Source organism: Bubalus kerabau, chromosome 10 (genome assembly GCF_029407905.1).
Source record: "Bubalus kerabau isolate K-KA32 ecotype Philippines breed swamp buffalo chromosome 10, PCC_UOA_SB_1v2, whole genome shotgun sequence".
Lineage (NCBI taxonomy): Eukaryota > Metazoa > Chordata > Mammalia > Artiodactyla > Bovidae > Bubalus > Bubalus kerabau.
In genome coordinates, this window is record NC_073633.1 from 47,936,302 (window position 1) to 47,953,855 (window position 17,554).

Genomic DNA, 17,554 nt, shown 5'->3' on the forward strand with positions numbered 1-17,554 from the left:
ACACTTGACTTTTGTGACTCAGGAAAATATAACCCACCTATATGCTCAGTAGAAGGAGACCTGGAAATATTTGGCAAACAGCATAAATGATTACCACGGCTCTGAAGACACGAGTCTAGAAATTAAAGGCCAAAATGTACTGTGATACACAACAGTTTTTATCAAAGAATTTCAACACCCCCTACCCAAATGCTCAGCTTTCTCACTTGTGATAAAACGCTCAACATTATACCAAGATTGGGAGATCCACAGTGGCAGAGACAGTTTATCTGTCTTTACCTTTCTAACCCAGAGCACCTGTTTTGTCTTTACCAGGTGCTAAATTCAGGTTTACTGAACTGAAGAGACCCTGGAGACAAGCAGTGTGAACTACCAGGCTTTCCCTTATGGAACCTATTTCTCATCTCACTTCTTTTACAAATTCGGTTTTATGACATTCCCAGGCAGAACACGGGGCTGCTGCTGCTTTTCTAGGTCACTGGGGTGGTGGCTGCAGTCATGAAATGAAAAGATGCTTGCTCTTTGGAAGGAAACAATGACAAACCTAGATAGTGTATTAAAAAGCAGAGACATCACTTTGCGAATAAAGGTTCACAGAGTCAAAGCTATGGTTTTTCCAGTAGTCACGTACAGATGTGAGAGTTGGACCATAAAGAAGGCTGAGCACCAAAGAATTGATGCTTTTGAACTGTGGTGCTGGAGAAGATTCTTGAGGGACCCTTGGACAGCAAGGAGAACAAACCAGTCAATTCTAAATGAAATCAGTCCTGAATATTCATTGGAAGGACTGATGCTGAAGATGAAGCTCCAGTACTTTGGCCACCTGATGCGAGGAGCTGACTCATTGGACAAGACCCTGATGCTGGAAAAGATTGAAGGCAGGAGGAGAAGGGGACAACAGAGGATGAGATGGTTGGATGGCATCACTGACTCGATGGGCATGAGTTTGAACAAACTCCGGGAGATAGTGAAGGACAGGGGAGCCTGGTGTGCTGCAGTCCATGGGATCGCAAAAAGACATGACTAAGTGACAGAACACCACCACCACCATGGTTGATCTCTCTTGGCCAAGAGCCCTGAGCTTGAACTCACTTATGCCAGGGACTCCAGAAGGGAACCTTGGGATCATCCCACCCAAAGGCATGCATCTTACAGGTGAGGAAACTGAACCTCAGAGAAAGTAACCTAAGTAAGGATTTCTATTTTCTGGAAGTGTCTATGGCCAGTAGTGTGCCCTGCAGTTTGCTGTGGTTTGCTTCAAAAGTGTTCGGACGGAACAGAGCTTGGGAAACCATTTCTCCCAATCTCTAGCCTCCCTCTAACTTCTTTTTCAGTCAGCACAAGCTTTAGAACCAATCACTCAGACATCCTCTGCCCCTGGAGCAGCCAACACCTTTTTTTGAGCTTAGCTCTTATTTCCATTCAACCATGAGCTCTCAGATTCGACGGAATTATTCCACAGAGGTGGAGGCCGCAGTCAACCACCGAATCAACATGCATCTGTGGGATTCCCACACCTACCTTTTCCTGGGTGTCTGTTTCAACTGTGGTGATGTGATTCTTGAGGGCCTGGGCCACTTTTTCTGCAAACTGGCCAAGGAGAAGCACGAGGTCCCTGAGCGTCTCCTAAAGATGCAAAACCAGCACAGCGGCTGCACTGTCTTCCAGGATGTGCAGAAGCTGTTTCCAAGACGAGTAGGGTAAAACCCTGGACGCTATGGAAGCCATCAAGCTCGTAGAGAAGAACCTGAACCAGGCCTTTTGGGTCTGCATGTCCTGGTCCTGACTGTGCAGACTTCCAGCTCTGACTTTCTGGAGAGCGACTGCCTAGATGAGCAGATGAAACTCATCAAGCAGATGGGCAGCCGCCTGACTAACCTCCCAGGCTGGCTGATCCTCAGGTGGGGCTGGGTGAGGACTTCTTCGAAAGGCTTGCCCTCAAGCATGACTAGGAGCCTCTGGAGCCCAGCGGCCTTTAAAGAGCTCCTCTGCATCCCCCTGGATCAGGGTTTCTGCCTGAGTGTCTCTCTGCAGCCACTGGACAGGAGCCACTCTGGAGCCCTCTCCCAAGTCCTGAACTAAACAAAAACAATTTTTTAAAAAGTCTGTGTGGAAAAAAAAAAAGTCTGTGTGGCCTAAATCCCTTTGCCTTAGCATTCTTCAAAATGCTTGTGGCTGAACTGACTTTGCAACCCCAGTCTGGTGCTCTCCGTGCGCCATACTGTATCCAGCCATCCTGTAAATTGCCACATGTTCAGCAAAAGTAAAATGAACAGAGAGAGAGTTGTTTGTACACTGTAGGCAATTCTGCCTGCTATTCCACTCAGTGAAGGGATATGAATCTGCTGTTCCGAGTGGGTCTTGGTTCCTGCCTCCTTCTCATCGTGTAAGAACTGGCCAGGTTTGGTGACACTCTAGCGCAGTCCTAGACACAGGCCAACCCTTCTCCCGGGGCTCCACTGAAGAGATAATGTTCTGTCCCAACACTTTAGTGAGGAATGGTGTCATGGTCTCTAGTGTGGCACTGCTCATTGCTTCCCAAGTGTCATTTGGACCATCCTTCCATCTTTAGAACCTGAGCCTGGGTGTGCTGTGCTCTGCAGTAATCACTGCCAGCACAGGGGACAGGCTGCCAGGAAAGAGCCCATGCAGATCGGCACATGTGTTCAATGACCCCCTCTTGCTGTGGCATCTTATCGGCAGGGGAGTGTGGAGAGAATGAAAACTTGAACAAACCTACACATCACTGGACTATAAAAAATCATTAAAATATCGAGGGATTTGAAGGTTTAATGACCCAGCAAAGATGGAAAATACCTAAATGCAGATCTCAGTCATTAAAAACGCGTTTTGCACGCCACATTTACCTCCCATGAAAATGGCGGGGTAGGGGTAGGCGGGGAAGAATACACTTAGGGTGAGATTGCCACAGCTCCCCGAGAGGACGGGTTAGAAAAGTGAGTCACAAATCTCACTGAGTGCCCAGTGGGGTCAAAGCTCTCAGGTGCTCGAGTGGTCTTTCCGTGGAGGCGGGTGGCTCTGCCACCATTTAAAGCTGCAGCCAGTCCACCACTGCAGAGCCTTCTGAGCTGTGCAAGACACAGGAAGCTCTCTCCTGAGAGACCTCCCCTCACAGGGAAAGATGCCAGGTAGGTTCTGGCTTGGCAGAAGCATCAGGAAGTAAGGCAGCTGGAGAAACGTATGTCACAAGAAACACGAGCAACTGGGAGCAAATTCCTAGAGAGAACAAGTTAGTCTCCGACCACAGCATGTTGTTTTCTGACCAGACCTTCCTTTCTGTGTTAGTTTGTTAGGGTTACTGTAACAAAGCACCAGAGACTGGGTGGCTTAACCAAAAGAAATTTATTTTCTCACTGTAATGGAGGCTAGAAGTCGAAGATCGAGGTGCTGGCAGGCTTGGTTTCTTCTGAGGCGTCTCTCCTTGGCTCGCAGACGGCCACCTTTTCCCTATGCCTTCATGTCCCTTCCCTCCTCCTGTGTCCTCTTCTTATGACACCAGTCATTGCTGGATCAGGGCCCACCCTAAAGACCTCATTTTAACTTAACTACCTCTTTCAAGTCCCAGTTTCCAAATCGGTCACATTCTAAGGTACTGGGGTTTAGGACTTCAACATATAAATTGGGGGGTTGGGCACAAGCCAAACCATGCTGCTGATGCTGCTAAGTCGCTTCAGTCATGTCCGACTCTGTGCGACCCCATAGACGGCAGCCCACCAGGCTCCCCCGTCCCTGGGATTCTCCAGGCAAGAACACTGGAGCCAAACCATAAGAGTTGTTAAATGATTATAACACCTTCAAAAGGAGGCTTGGGGAGGGGCTGCTTTGTTTTATAGAGAAAAGTAAATATTCATAGTGTGTGGAGTGGCTTCTGCCTTTCTAAGTTTTTGACTCCAGTGAAAAAGTGTGAAAGTGTTAGCTGTTCAGTCACGTCCGACTCTTTGCAACCCCACGGACTGTAGCCCACCAGGCTCCTCTGTCTGTGGAATTCTCCAGGCAAGAATACTGGAGTGGGTTGCCATTCCTTTCTCCAGGGGATCTTCCCAACCCAGGGATGGAACTCGGGTCTCCTGCATTGGTAGGTGGGTTCATCACAAGCACCACCTGGGAAGCCCTCAGAACACACAGTTAAGTGAACAAAAGCAAGTGGACGAAAGTATATTGCCACTTAGAAAGAGTGGGGTGGGTAGGTATGTATATTAAAAAAAATTCTTGGAAGAATGAAAAACAAAACAGAGGGAGTCCTAAAGACCCCCTTTAATGCTAAAGATAGTGGACTAAGATGTCAGGTCCTGACCTCTGGGAGTGAAAGTGGAGCAAAGGGACAAGCAGCCTGTCCTATCCCTCCACCCAGTTCAGGTGAGTGTGAAGAGGAAGCCATGGGAGTGTCTGTCCTGTATAGCACCCGAGATGGGTACTTCAAAGAGATTTTCTCCTTTAATCGTTTATAGTTTCGCTTTGAGATAGGTATTTTTATTACCCTCATTTATAGATAAGGAAAGGAGAGCCAAGAGCAGTTAAGCAACTTGATCAAACTCATAAAGCAAGTTGCCAAAAATAGGGCTCGGGATCCCAGCCACTGCCTCCCTCTCTGGTTAGACGCTGGCTGGAGCTCCTGGGCTGTGGCCACAGGGAGGTCATGCTTCCCTAGGGACCTGGTTTCTGCCTCCTTCTTCACACCCTTCCAGAGTGGGGCACCAGGCCCAGCTGCAAGGGAGGGGGCCTCTCCCAGCCTCCTGTCTTCTCTTCTGCCTAGGGAAGGAGTGGCTCTAAGCCACTGGTTTTCAATGTAATTGTGTATGAAAATTGCCTGAGGAGCTTTCAGAACTACTGATGCTCAGGTCCTACACTCAGAGATTTAATTTGTATGGGTTGCAGCCTAGGCATGGGGCTTTTAGACACCCCCCAGGTAATCGAATTGCAGGAGATCTGAGTTTGATCCCAGGGTTGAGAAGATGCCCAGGATAGGAAATGGCAACCCACTCCAGTATTCTGGCCTGGAAAATTTCATGGACAGAGAAGCCTGGCGGGCTATAGTCCATGGGGTTGCAGAGTCAGACACGACTGAGCAATTAAGCACACACACACGCAGGTAATCCTAAGGTGCAGCAGTTTGAGAAGCAGAGCTTTGAGCTCCTGCTGTTTTCACGAGTACTCAGGTCAGGGATCATAGATATCACCTGGGTGTTTGTTAGACCTGCGTGCTCTCTGGCCCCGCCCAGACATACTGAATCAGAAATTTGTGTGAAGGGACAGTGAAGGGAAGGGGTCCATGACTTCTCAAGCCTTCCTTGTGATTCTCTGTGCCCCAAAGCTTGAGAACCGCCGCTTGGTGCAGCAAGCCAGAGACAGACCCTCTGGTGCTGTGGTTTGCTTCATCAACTGTCACAAAATTGTTGTGTTATTACCAAGGAAGATTAAGTTGCTGGTCCTGGGCAATGAGACTGTCCAGGCCTTTCCCCTGAGAATAAAACTTCAAGGCCTGTGAGAATGTGTTTAAATGTGATTTGGAATCGACTGGAAGTCGGTGTAGCTTCTGAGAAGGGGAGTGACATCAAAACATGATGATGCTACTCAGCTACTGTGAACAAGAGCTGCTAAAGGGACCATCGGCAGCTGAGGGGGAACTGTGACCCTTGGGGACAGACAGGCTGGGGTGGGCAGCTGAGGTGAAGCAGCACCCTGGCAACCTCACCTGCCAAGGCCTGTCCACTTGAATGGTGTATTAATCTCCTAGGGCAGCTGTAACACATTAATACATGTGATTGAAAACAACAGACACCTGTTCTTGCACTGCTCTGGAGGACAGGAGTCTGAATTCGGTTATCAGCCGGGTTGACTCCTCCCGGAAGGTCTGTGGGAGGAGAATCGGCTCCATGCTTCTCTCCACGCTTCTGCTCCAGGCTGCGGGCAACCCTTGGGGCTCCTTGGTTTGTACAGCAACTGCTCCAGTCCCTGCCTCCGTCCTCACATGACCTTCCCCTCTGTGTCTTGATTCTCCTTCTCCTTTCTCTTATTAGGACAGTCCCTGGATTTAGGGCCCACCCTAAATTTGTCATGTGAGTCATGGCAAACTGTGGAAAATTCTTAAAGAGTTGGGAATACCAGACCACCTTACCTGCCTCCTGAGAAATCTGTATGCAGGTCAAGAAGCAAGTTAGAACCAGACATGGCGCAGTGGACTGGTTCCCAATTGGGAAAGGAGTTTGTCAAGGTTGTATATTGTCATCCTGCTTATTTAATTTATATGCAGAGTACATTATGCAAATTGCCAGGCTGGATGAAGCACAAGCTGGAATCAAGATTGCCGGGAGAAACATCAATAACCATATTGAGATTCATATTCAGCTTCAGCATCACTTCATGGCAAATAGATGTGGAAACAATGGAAACAGTGAGAGACTTTATTTTCTTGGGCTCCAAAATCACTGCAGATGGTGACTGCCATGAAAATAAAAGACCCTTGTTTGCTCCTTGGGAGAAAAGCTATGACCAATCTAGACAGCATATTAAAAAGCAGTGACATTACTCTGCTGACAAAGTCCATCTAGTCAAAGCTATGGTTTTTCCTGTAGTCATGTATAGATGTGAGAGCTGGGCCATCAAGAAGGCTGAGTGCTAAAGAATTGATGCTTTTGAACTGTGGTGTTGGAGAAGACTTGAGAGTCCCTTCGACAGCATGGAGATCAAACCAGTCAATCCTAAAGGAAATCAGTCCTGAATATTCATTGGAAGGACTGAAGCTGAAGCTCCAATACTTTGGCCACCCAATGTGAAGAACTGACTCATTGGAAAAGACACTGATGATGAGAAGGATTGAAGGCAGGAGGAGAAGGGGACGACAGAGGATGAGATGGCTGGATGGCATCACCAACTCGATGGACATGAGTCTGAGTAGGCTCTGGGAGTTGGTGGTGGACAGGGAGGCCTGGCGTGCTGCAGTCCATGGGGTCACGGAATTGGACGCAACTGGGCAGCTGAACTGAACTGACAATCTAGGATGATCTTATCTGAAGATCCTCCATTCACTCACAACTGCTAAGGTTCTATTTCCAAACAGGGTCAACCTCGCAGGTGGTGAGGGACGGGTTTAGGCTTTGAGTGTACCTTTGAGGGGCCTGCCATTCAACCCACTACGAATGGGAAACAAATCCCACTTTCTCACAGCAGCCCTCTCTAATGCTGATTCTGGGCAGAGGGGTGACCTGAGGAACCTGCTTCTCTCAGGGCAAACACAATGGGCCTGGAATTCAGCACTGAAGACTGTCCTCATAGAGTTCTCTATCAGTGTGCTTTCCTGAGAGCTCACTGAAGCCCTGCCGCAGAGCTGAGCTCTCTCTGTGCTATTGCATTGATATAAAAGGAGAAACTGAGGCTTAAGGAGGGCTTTCTAGGTGGTGCTAGTGCTTAAGAACTGGCCTGTCAATGCAAGAGACATAAGAGATGTGGGTTTGATCCTTGGGTCAAGAAGATTCCCCCAGAGAAGGGCAGGGCAACCCACTCCAGTATTCTTGCCTGGAAAATCCCCATGGGCAGAGGAGTCTTGTGGGCTACAGTCCATGGGGTCCTTAAGAGTCAGACACAACTTAGGGAGGTTGACTTGCTGAAGCTCCCAGAGTTAAGGGTGGTCCTCCCATTCTAACCGTGCTGCCCCTTCTGCTGGTATCAGCTGGTTTCAGGAGTCATGACAGCCTGGTTGTCTTCAAGAAAGTAGGGGGCTGGGGATCTCTCATCTGGGATCAGTGGTATAATCATCGTGCCAGCCAGCTTGTCGCCGAGAGGCTCTGGGGGATGATGGTCTGGTCACTTCTTTGTTTCCTGTGACCTCTTTTGGTGCCACTTCTACACACACAGAGTGCTTTGTGCCTGCCAGGCACTTGGCCTCTGGGAAGAACTCAGTAAATGTGAATAGAATGATTTTTTTGTTTGCTTGTTTTTGGCCCCAGCTCAGCAGGAAACCCGTTTGATATACACAGTCAAATAAAATACATCTATTTTGGGACTTAACAATCCAGGGGACCCACAGACACACTTCGATGTACAGTCAGAGTAGAAACAGTGGGTTCCGACACCAATCTCCTTGCTCTTGTCAACTCAAAACTGTGACATGCTGTAGGAAAGCAGCCAGGAGACTGGTGTGGGTGTGGTCACCTCCAGGTGGCTCTGTGTGGTCCAGTCAGTGATGTGAGGTTGCTTTCATCTTTAGGGTCGTCATCACTGAGCCCAGTGGGCTCAGGTTTGTTTGCTCACCTCAGCCACAGCTGCTGCAGCTTCTAGGAATTCAGTCACGTGTGGCTTGAACGACCCCAGTGTCCCATCCTGGGACTCCTGCCTGCCTATTCTCTGTTGCCAGCTCTCTCAGCCTTTGGGTTTCTAGCTACCAGTCTGACTATTCCACCATCACGTCAAACCAAAATTTAAAAAATCAACCTATCTTCCCCTATCAGAATAGTTCTCCTTCCTAACCTTTCCCATCTGCTTAATGGTACCACCTAGAAAGCTGATGTCACTGCTTGGCCCTCACCTTTTCTCTCTTCTCTACAGACGACCTCTCACCTTTAGATAGGAGGTGGGGTGCAGCTATGGGAGATGAGGAAGGGAACCAACAGTTTTGAGCACTCACCACAATGAGACAGACCAGGGGCTGATGCTAACTCACTGATCTTCTCAATAATCCCGGGAGGTGAGGACAGGGTTACTGTCCTAATTTCAAAAGTGAAAAACCAAGGCTCAGGATGATTGAGGTCTTGGGGCTATGCAGCCATGAGGTGGGGATCAGGACCCAAGCCCGTGTTCTTTGCACCTGGCAGTGATGCTCAGCCTGATGTATGCTTCCTTTGCCGATTCCCTAACTGCTGCTTCTCTCTCACTTTTGCTAGCGCTGCCTAGTTCAGGGCTTCACCATCTCCCTTCTGAACAGTGGCAATGGCTTCCCAGCTATTCAGTGCTTCTACTCTTTCCTGCTGCAAATTTGCCCGTGTCCAACACTTTCTATTTATGTCTCCCATAGTGCCTGGCCCAGGACTGGACACAGGGTAGACACTCAGCACATCTTGTTAGCGGAATAATATGGGCCTGGTGCCTTGGGAGATTAATTTTCTAGCATCTAAGTAAGAGTTTTGATTAGACTAGGCATCATCTGATTTGCTGTCAAGGACAGCAGGTATAGACTAGGTTAGGAGTGTGGTTGACTTGTTACCATTCTTAGTGATGAAGGATGAGGATGGAACTTACACGGGAAGTTCACAGCTAAGGGATGACAATTACTTCTTAAAGCCCTTAGCTTCATCTTCTCCACTGCCAAATCTGTAGCCAGTCTGTTTCTCTACTGCTGCACAGCTTCAAGGGAAGTCAGACAGTCCCAGGGTATTCATTACCTATGCACCAGGAGCCACAAGTCCAAGGAACTGCTGGATTCTCAGGTGACTTGGATGAAGAAAGTCAAAGCAACTTTAGCTTAATCTGACCCAGGAAGGTCTGATACACATTTCATGCAAATCAAAACCATAATGAGGTATTACTTCACACACTAGAGCATTAAGGACCAGAAGAGTCAGCTCCATATGTAATCTTGGAACAGCAATGTGATGAAAAGTATACGCTCGTGATGAATGTCAAAATAGTTCCTGGTCTCTTGGATTTGGTACCTTGGGAGATCAAGGTGGTAGAGGACAGTGGGTAGGAACAAGGCTCTACAGTCAAATTCCAAGATTTGGTCCTGGTGATGCCATTCAAGCTATTTGACATTGAATAAATTACTCTCTGGTCTTAGTTTTCTCATCTATAAAATGGAGATAATTTTAGCACCTATCTCCTAAGGTTGTAGTGATGATGAAAGAAGTAAATACAGGCAAAATATATACCAAGTGCTTAACCAATGTTACTACATCCTTAAAAGCTAATCTGTTTTTACAAAAATCATTATTCTGCACAGTAAGCATTAAAAGCTTCAAACTCCTCACTGCCTGTCCCCTCTCCTAGCTTCCTGGGGCAGTGAATTAAAATAATAGACTCGATCTTTGTCTCTTAAATTCAACAGAGTGGTTATTCCTAACCAGTGTTATCTATTGCAATGCAAATTAATGTAAACTATTCATTTTATCTCAAAATCATCTCAGACTCCCACAGTCATTAATTTCAAACCCAGACTTGCCTTTGTACACAATTATTAGTTTTTCTCTCAGGGTCGGGAATGTTGCACTTTCATTCATTAACAAAAAAGTTTAGGAGCCCTCCTTGGTGGTGGTGGTGGTAGCCATGGCAGTGACTGAATGAGTCCAACAGAGCGCTGGAGTCCATGTGTTAGAAATTCCCATTTGCTGCTGCAGAAAAGTTACACCATCTCAATGGGGTTTTTAGGCTGAAAGCATGGCAGTTTCTCTACCTTGTTAGCAAGATAGGAAGTTCCAGAAAGGAGGTGGCTGTGGGATCCTAAGCAAGCCTTCACCTGTCTGTGTCTTTAGATATCTCTAAAACAAACAGATTATATTAAAAGGTGCAGTGGTTCTTTCCCTTCCAAAAGACCCTATGCAGATGTGAACCCTGTATCAGGAAGCTGGGCTCTTTGTTTTTTAAACTATATTAAAATACTCCCCTCTGACCCCAGCATTGCCACCACACACCTAAACACACACACACACAGTGAAATGATAAAACAGTGCCCATTTATTAGTGCTAAGCGCCAAGTGCTTTACATACATCGTGACACTAAAGCTCACAATAAACTTCTGAGGTAGCTATTAAGTTTTCAGACACCCAGAGAGGCCACGGTGAAGGCCAAAGAGGGAGCCTAGGTTCTTCCCTGTAAAACAGGAACCTGAGCCAGGTGACCGAGGCCTTCCAAGTGCTTGACCATTCTATACATCTAGATTATTGCATTCCCAAGCCTTCACAGTCAGCCGTGGTCCTGGGACTGGGCAATTCCTGTGGGACGCTTCCTGACGTCCGAAGTGTGGAATGGCACTGTGTCCTTGGGGTTCTACTTTTCAAATCTGTTTTGGGTGGGCTGGTTTTATGAAGCAGTGCAACAAGAGTTCTCTTCAGGCTCTTGAGAGCCTCCAAGGCAGACAGACATTCTGTACTTTTGATTCCAAACTGCCTCCCTTCCTCTGAAAAACTCAAGGCCCTCCACAGTCTCACTGGGGAGAGAGACTCAGCTCCCTCCCGTGGCTTTTCAGTTGGTGTCAGGCCGCTGGGCAAGGCTGCAGTGATGTGACCTCACTTTCGGTGTCTGGTTTCAAAGCACGTATTTAAGTCTCCGATTCTACTGCAGCTGCACATTTTCTGAGCCTTTATCTTCTATCCCTGCCTTCAGAACTTCAGTTTATGCGGCTAAGCTCCCTCTCTCTCTCACACACACGTTCTCATTCATTCTCTATCTCTTTGAAAATATTTCACAGTGGAAAATTAACACATTGGAATTAACACGGTTCCCTGTGACAAGAAAGCACACAGAAGTGAGAACCAGCGTCCTTATAACCGCAGTGGTAAGGAATGTCTTTGGAACCATTCTCCTCTTCACAGGGCTGAGAGCTCCAACAGAACTCATCAGAGACTAAGACAGGCTCAGAATGAGAAATGCACACATTTATTACGAGCAGCTGCATTCATCTGAGTTCGTGGAGGGATGTGGGGCAAGACTGGCATTCATTCACTGCTCTGGAAAAGCCTGATGCCATAAGCACCCAAAGGAGTGAGTTCTGGGTGCCATGTGGGGCATCCACCAGGCTGCAGCCCCTGCAAAGGTGGGGTCCAGGCTCTCCAGGGAGTTGGGGTCACAGGGCCTCCTTATCCCCACCGCTGGGGCACCAAGGGGCGGGGCCCAACCTGTCAGAGGTGGGTGGGGCCATGTGGGGGGGACTTCTGAGCAGTTCCTCACACTGCCCCCCTTCCTTCACCCCAAACCTTCAAAGAAACAGTTCAAGGGTTGCAAGTCAGTGCCCTGCCCTGGGCGTTGCAGAGGGGCAGGGCCCAGCCAGGCACCTGCAGTCCCGTCGTCGGCCCCTCAGGGATCAAAATCCTGCCATCTGCGAAAGGAAGGCGCTGCTTTATTTCCGGTTGATCCTTTCTTTGGGTAAAGCTTTCCCTCTGGTTTTTAGCAAGAAGAAATACAGAACACTCAGCTAAATTTGAATTTCAGATAACAAATATGTTTTGGTATAAATATGTCCTCAGTCCTGCAAGGGGCATACTTATATTAAAACATTTTTTGTTATTTACCTGAAATTCAAACAGCACTGGGTGTCCTGTATTTTATCTAGCAACCATACCTCCTTGCAGTCTGCCCTCCCCGAGGCCTTCCCAGGGAGTGCTTATCTTCCAATGTGCTCTCAAGCAGAAATTCATCAGTTCTGATTCTCCTGGGATTCCTGGTGAAAAAGCAGACTTCAGGCCACATCTACTAAATATAATTTCCAGGGGTAGGACCCAGAAATATACATTTTATCAAGGTGGTTGTCTAGGTGATTCTGACGCACATTTGTATGAGTTGTTTACTGCCTCCAAATTCCCTAAAACACAGAGGCTGAAAACAACCACATTATCTCACAGTTCATATGAGACAGGAATTTGGAATTAGCTTTGTGATTCTGGCTAAGCTTCTCTCATGATGCTGCAATCAAGGGGTAGGTCCAGGCTGCAAACATCTCTAAAGACTGTTCTGTTGCTGGAGAACCTGCTTCCAAGCTCAGGTCCTTTCTGGCTATTAGGTGGAAATGTCAGTTCTTCAACACATGGACTGATTGGTGCCTTTTCCCAGAGTTAGGGATGACAGAGACAGAGACACACAGAGAGGGAGGGAGAGAGAGGGGAACTCTCCAAGACAAATTCACGTCCAAGGGAAGAGAATTACACAAGATCATCCATTCCAAGAGGCAGAACCATTGGAGGGTTGTCTTAAGAGGCTGTCCACCACCATATTCAAGTCAGAGAATTATGATAACAAGTTAGTCCTCAACATACCACAACCAAAATCACATTTAAAAATTGGAAGTCAATGTCTTCCTTTACTCATTTTTTCCCTGTTTGCACCCCTCCTCCCCATATAGCCCTTGGGGTTTAAGACAACAATCAGGAAGAAAAATAGTCCAAATGACAATCTTAGGAGACTAGCAAAATGTTAAAATTTTTAAATGCCTGCAAATATTGAGGAGAAAATTAAACACCAATCCCACACATATATGGCTGTGTCCACCCAAAAAACCTCAGCATTCAATGTGACCCTTGAAGAATCTCCTATGAGGACTTCTGGAAATCTAATATATAAAGTGACCAGTTGTCCCAATTTGCCCAGGTTTCTCCCAGATCCTGGGAAACTCTTCAGTCTCAGGCAATTGAGATGGTTGGTTATCTTCTAACATGGAGCCAATAAGAAATCAACCACTCTGCCCCTGTCTATAGACTGAGTGGGTCTATCCTGTGACCAAGTGGAGAGTGTGGGCTTTGAGCTAGAAGCCCACCAATAGGTGCCCTCAGCTGTGACTGTAAGCTATCTCACACAGAAAGCAGACCCCATAATTCTGCTTTAGTGAAGCTTAAGTATAACGATGCCCATGGAAGTGCCTTGTAAACTGAGAGGTACTGCCTAGATGCTCTTTTCTACTCTTTTGAAGAGAAGACCCTGATCCTAACGTGAGAGGTGGGACCAAAGTCATCACCCGTTTATACTTTTGCAACCAAATGTGACACTGTCTCTTTCAATTAGGCCGATGTGCTGGCCTCCAGAAAAGTAAACACAGCCCACAAAAGCCATATGACACACCTTTAATCTTCATTTAGTTTGCATTTTAATCCCCCAAATTGATTCACACTGTTCCCTCCAGAAACGGCTACACTACTGAAAAGGACAGTCATCTCTATTGTATCCTCAATGACGAGTTTCCCAGAAAATCTGTGCGAAGTCTTGATAGGAAAGACATGATTCATTTTTCACAGCTCTGAGGGTGTGATTCCCTCCTCTTGGGAGAAAACCTGTCACCAGCGGCACTCATTCCCTCACCCTCCTCTTCCATCCGTCCAGGCTTGGGAGGCTTTTTTATTTTTCGCTAGTGAGAAAGGCAGCAGTCTGTAAATCATGTGCAAGTGTTCAAGGCAGGAGTCTGTAAATCATATTCAAGTATTCATTCCCTCTCTTTTTTTCTTCTGCGTTTACCAGTTCTGTGCAGGCCTGCCCAGTAATATTAATATGATGCCAAATCTCAAAATCAAAACAGAAAATGCCATTTTGAACAGACGCCAGTGATTTTTGAGGAGGGCCAGTTAGCAAGACCAGCCACGGCTTGTGTTTTGTCCACTCTCCTCCTTCCCACTCCTGTACCCTGGCTGTGAGTCCCAGGCACCCAACAAAGATGCTGGACTGATGACGACGCTGAAGAAAGCCCATCTGGTCTGGCCTGTTCCCTGCCACTCTGCCACCATGTAAGCTAGGAGCTCTCCTGAGTCTCAATGGGATGAATGATGTCTCGCCCTACTGCAGCATGGGGCAATGTGCAAGGATCAAATCAGATTCATGTAAATGAAAGATGTTTAACAATCTTAGAGTGCCATGTAAATGTGAGGTTAGGTTATATTAGAGTCCTTCCTTCAGCCTGCTTCAGGTATCTGCACAGCTGAGTACTCCTGTAGTAGTATAATCTGCACTGTTTACTAAGGAGAATTTCTACTTACTGACCTCAGCCAGCTTATCTCATAACTATAAGCATCTTAACACAGCCACAAAGCTGTTGCCTTACGGTTTCTGTTTTACAGTTTTAATGCTTAAGAGGCTGATTTTTGGCCCTGCGTTAAATTAGACCAGTCTTCAAGGTGTGTCCTTTCCTTGATATGCAAGACAGTCATACCTCAGTTTATGAAGCAGTCTTTAGCTTTCTATTTTATAATATCTCTACATAAATACAGACTGTTTTAAAAATGTTTTGAAGATTTTTCTACCACAATAAAACTGATTTTAAAAAACAGCAATGCTTAAGCTAAACTTAAACGAGTACCATAATTAAAGAAGGGATTATAAACACATTTTCTCTGTTCATTAAGTTGCATGCAAGCTTGTATTTAATATATAATCAAAACATTCACAGCCATATCAAAAGAAATGACAAAATGTGTTCACTAATAACTCTACCTGCCTGATACAAGTGACTAGTCTGAAAATGAAACTAAGTAAATTGTTTCACTATAGCATTTTTCTTCTGGGGGAGAAAGGATGGGAGAGTCGGGCTCAAAGACTTAACCTCATTCAGGGCACTTGGGGAGTAGGCCTAAGGGTGAATGCCATGCATAAGCTCTCTCAGCACATCCTTGTTTTTTTCTGAGCAAAGACACTGTGAGGTTAATTTTATGTGTCACCTTGGCTGGACGACGGAGCCTAGATTACTCATCAAATATTCTGGATGTTTCTGCGAGGGTGTTTTTGGTAGAGTTCAGTTCAGTTGCTCAGTCGTGTCCGACTCTTTGCAACCGACTCTTTGCATGAACTGCAGCACGCCAGGCCTCCCTGTCCATCACCAATTCCCAGAGCCTACTCAAACTCATGTCCATTGAGTCGGTGATGCTATCCAACCATCTCATCCTCTGTTGTCCCCTTCTCCTCCTGCCCTCAATCTTTTCCAGCATCAGGGTCTTTTCAAATGAGTCAGCTCTTCGTATCAGGTGGCCAAAGTATTGGAGTTTCAGCTTCAACATCAGTCCTTCATAAACACCCAGGACTGATCTCCTTTAGGATGGACTGGATGGATCTCCTTGCAGTCCAAGGGACTCTCAAGAGTCTTCTCCAACAGTTCAGAAGCATCAATTCTTCAGTGCTCAGCTTTCTTTCGAGTCCAACTCTCACATCCATACATGACCACTGGAAAAACCATAGCCTTGACTAGATGGACCTTTATTGGCAAAGTAATGTCTTTGCTTTTTAATATGCTGTCTAGGTTAGTCATAACTTTCCTTCCAAGGAGTAAGCATCTTTTAATTTCATGGCTGCAATCACCATCTGCAGTGATTTTGGAGCCCAGAAAAATAAAGTCAGTCACTGTTTCCCCATTTATTTGCCATGAAGGGATGAGACCAGATGCCATGATCTTAATTTTCTGAATGTTGAGCTTTAAGCCAACTTTTTCGCTCTCCTCTTTCATCAAGAGGCTCTTTAGTTCTTCTTCACTTTCTGCCATAAGGGTGATGTCATCTGCATATCTGAGGTTATTGATATTTCTCCCGGCAATCTTGATTCCAGCTTGTGTTTCTTCCAGCCCACCGTTTCTCATGATGTACTTTGCATGTAAATTAAATAAGCAGGGTGACAATATACAGCCTTGACGTACTTCTTTTCCTATTTGGAACCAGTCTGTTGTTCCATGTCCAGTTCTAACTGTTGCTTCCTGACCTGCATACAGGTTTCTCAAGAGGCAGGTCAGGTGGTCTGGTATTTCCATCTCTTTCAGAATTTTCCAGTTTATTGTGGTCCATACAGTCAAAGGCTTTGGCGTAGTCAATAAAGCAGAAATAGATGTTTTTCTGGAACTCTCTTGCTTTTTTGATGATCCGGCAGATGTTGGCAATTTGATCTCTGGTTCCTCTTGCCTTTTCTAAAACCAGCTTGAACATCTGGAAGTTCATGGTTCACATATTGCTGAAGCCTGGCTTTTTGGTCAAGGTTAACATTTAAATTGGTGAACTTTCAGTAAAACAGATTGTCCTCCCTTATACAGGTGGGCTTCACCAATCAGGTGAAGGCCTAAATAGAATAAAGACTTGGAGGGGGAGGTGTCCGAATGAGTCCCTCAACTTCTTTTAGGCTTAATTTCCTTGTCTGAAAAACCGAAAGCGCTTTGTAAACACTACTATATAACGTCTGGTGTTACATTTATTGTATTTCCTAAACTCACAGTAGCAGCCAACACTTGAGGACATTGGCCAGGTTCTGTGCCACATACATATATTATCTCATGTACTCCATCCAACAAGCTATGTGGGAAACAGTAGCACTGACCCCCTTTTACAAATTAAGAGACTAAGGTGTAGAGAGGTTAAGGTACTTGCCTTAGGTCATGCAGATGGGACGCAGCAGAGCTGGGACTTATACCTACATCCATCAGAACTTGGGGAATGTTCTCCCTAATGATTAGCTCTGTGACCGGGGAGGGGGGGAGTTATTTAACTATTCAAGTTCTGACATTGTTGTATGTAGCGCAGGATACCTGTATGTCTCCCAATCCTGGTGTGAGCATTCAGGGGATCACATTCTAGCACAGTGTCTGGTGTGCGCTGAGAGTGCAACAAGATTTCCACTCCAGACTGCTGGGTCCCACACTGCCAGTCCCTATGCAGAGGATGGTGGGCGGCCAAAAGCCAAAAGGGGCCAGATTCCCTGGACATCAAAGGCCACTCTGTCACACTTACTAACATCTTGTTTCAAGAAATGTTCTCCCTGAGAAGAGTCAACGAATTTGAACAATTTTTTTTGTTTTTCTTATAATGTTAAGACTTTTAATATGTTACAAATATCTTCTTAAATGTATGAGAAGCCTGCTGCTGCTATAACTCAAACTTT

At 46.3% G+C, this 17,554-nt stretch overlaps 1 long non-coding RNA gene across 1 annotated transcript in view; it reads right to left on the minus strand.

The window, feature by feature from the left end:
* LOC129621307 (uncharacterized) overlaps positions 1–2,762 on the minus strand; it is a 52,054-nt gene extending 49,292 nt beyond the window's left edge. The window contains exon 1 of the long non-coding RNA XR_008699213.1: positions 1,522–2,762. This is a non-coding gene — a long non-coding RNA (uncharacterized LOC129621307). The remainder of the gene's footprint in view (positions 1–1,521) is intronic.
* Between the last annotated feature and the right edge of the window lie 14,792 nt (positions 2,763–17,554).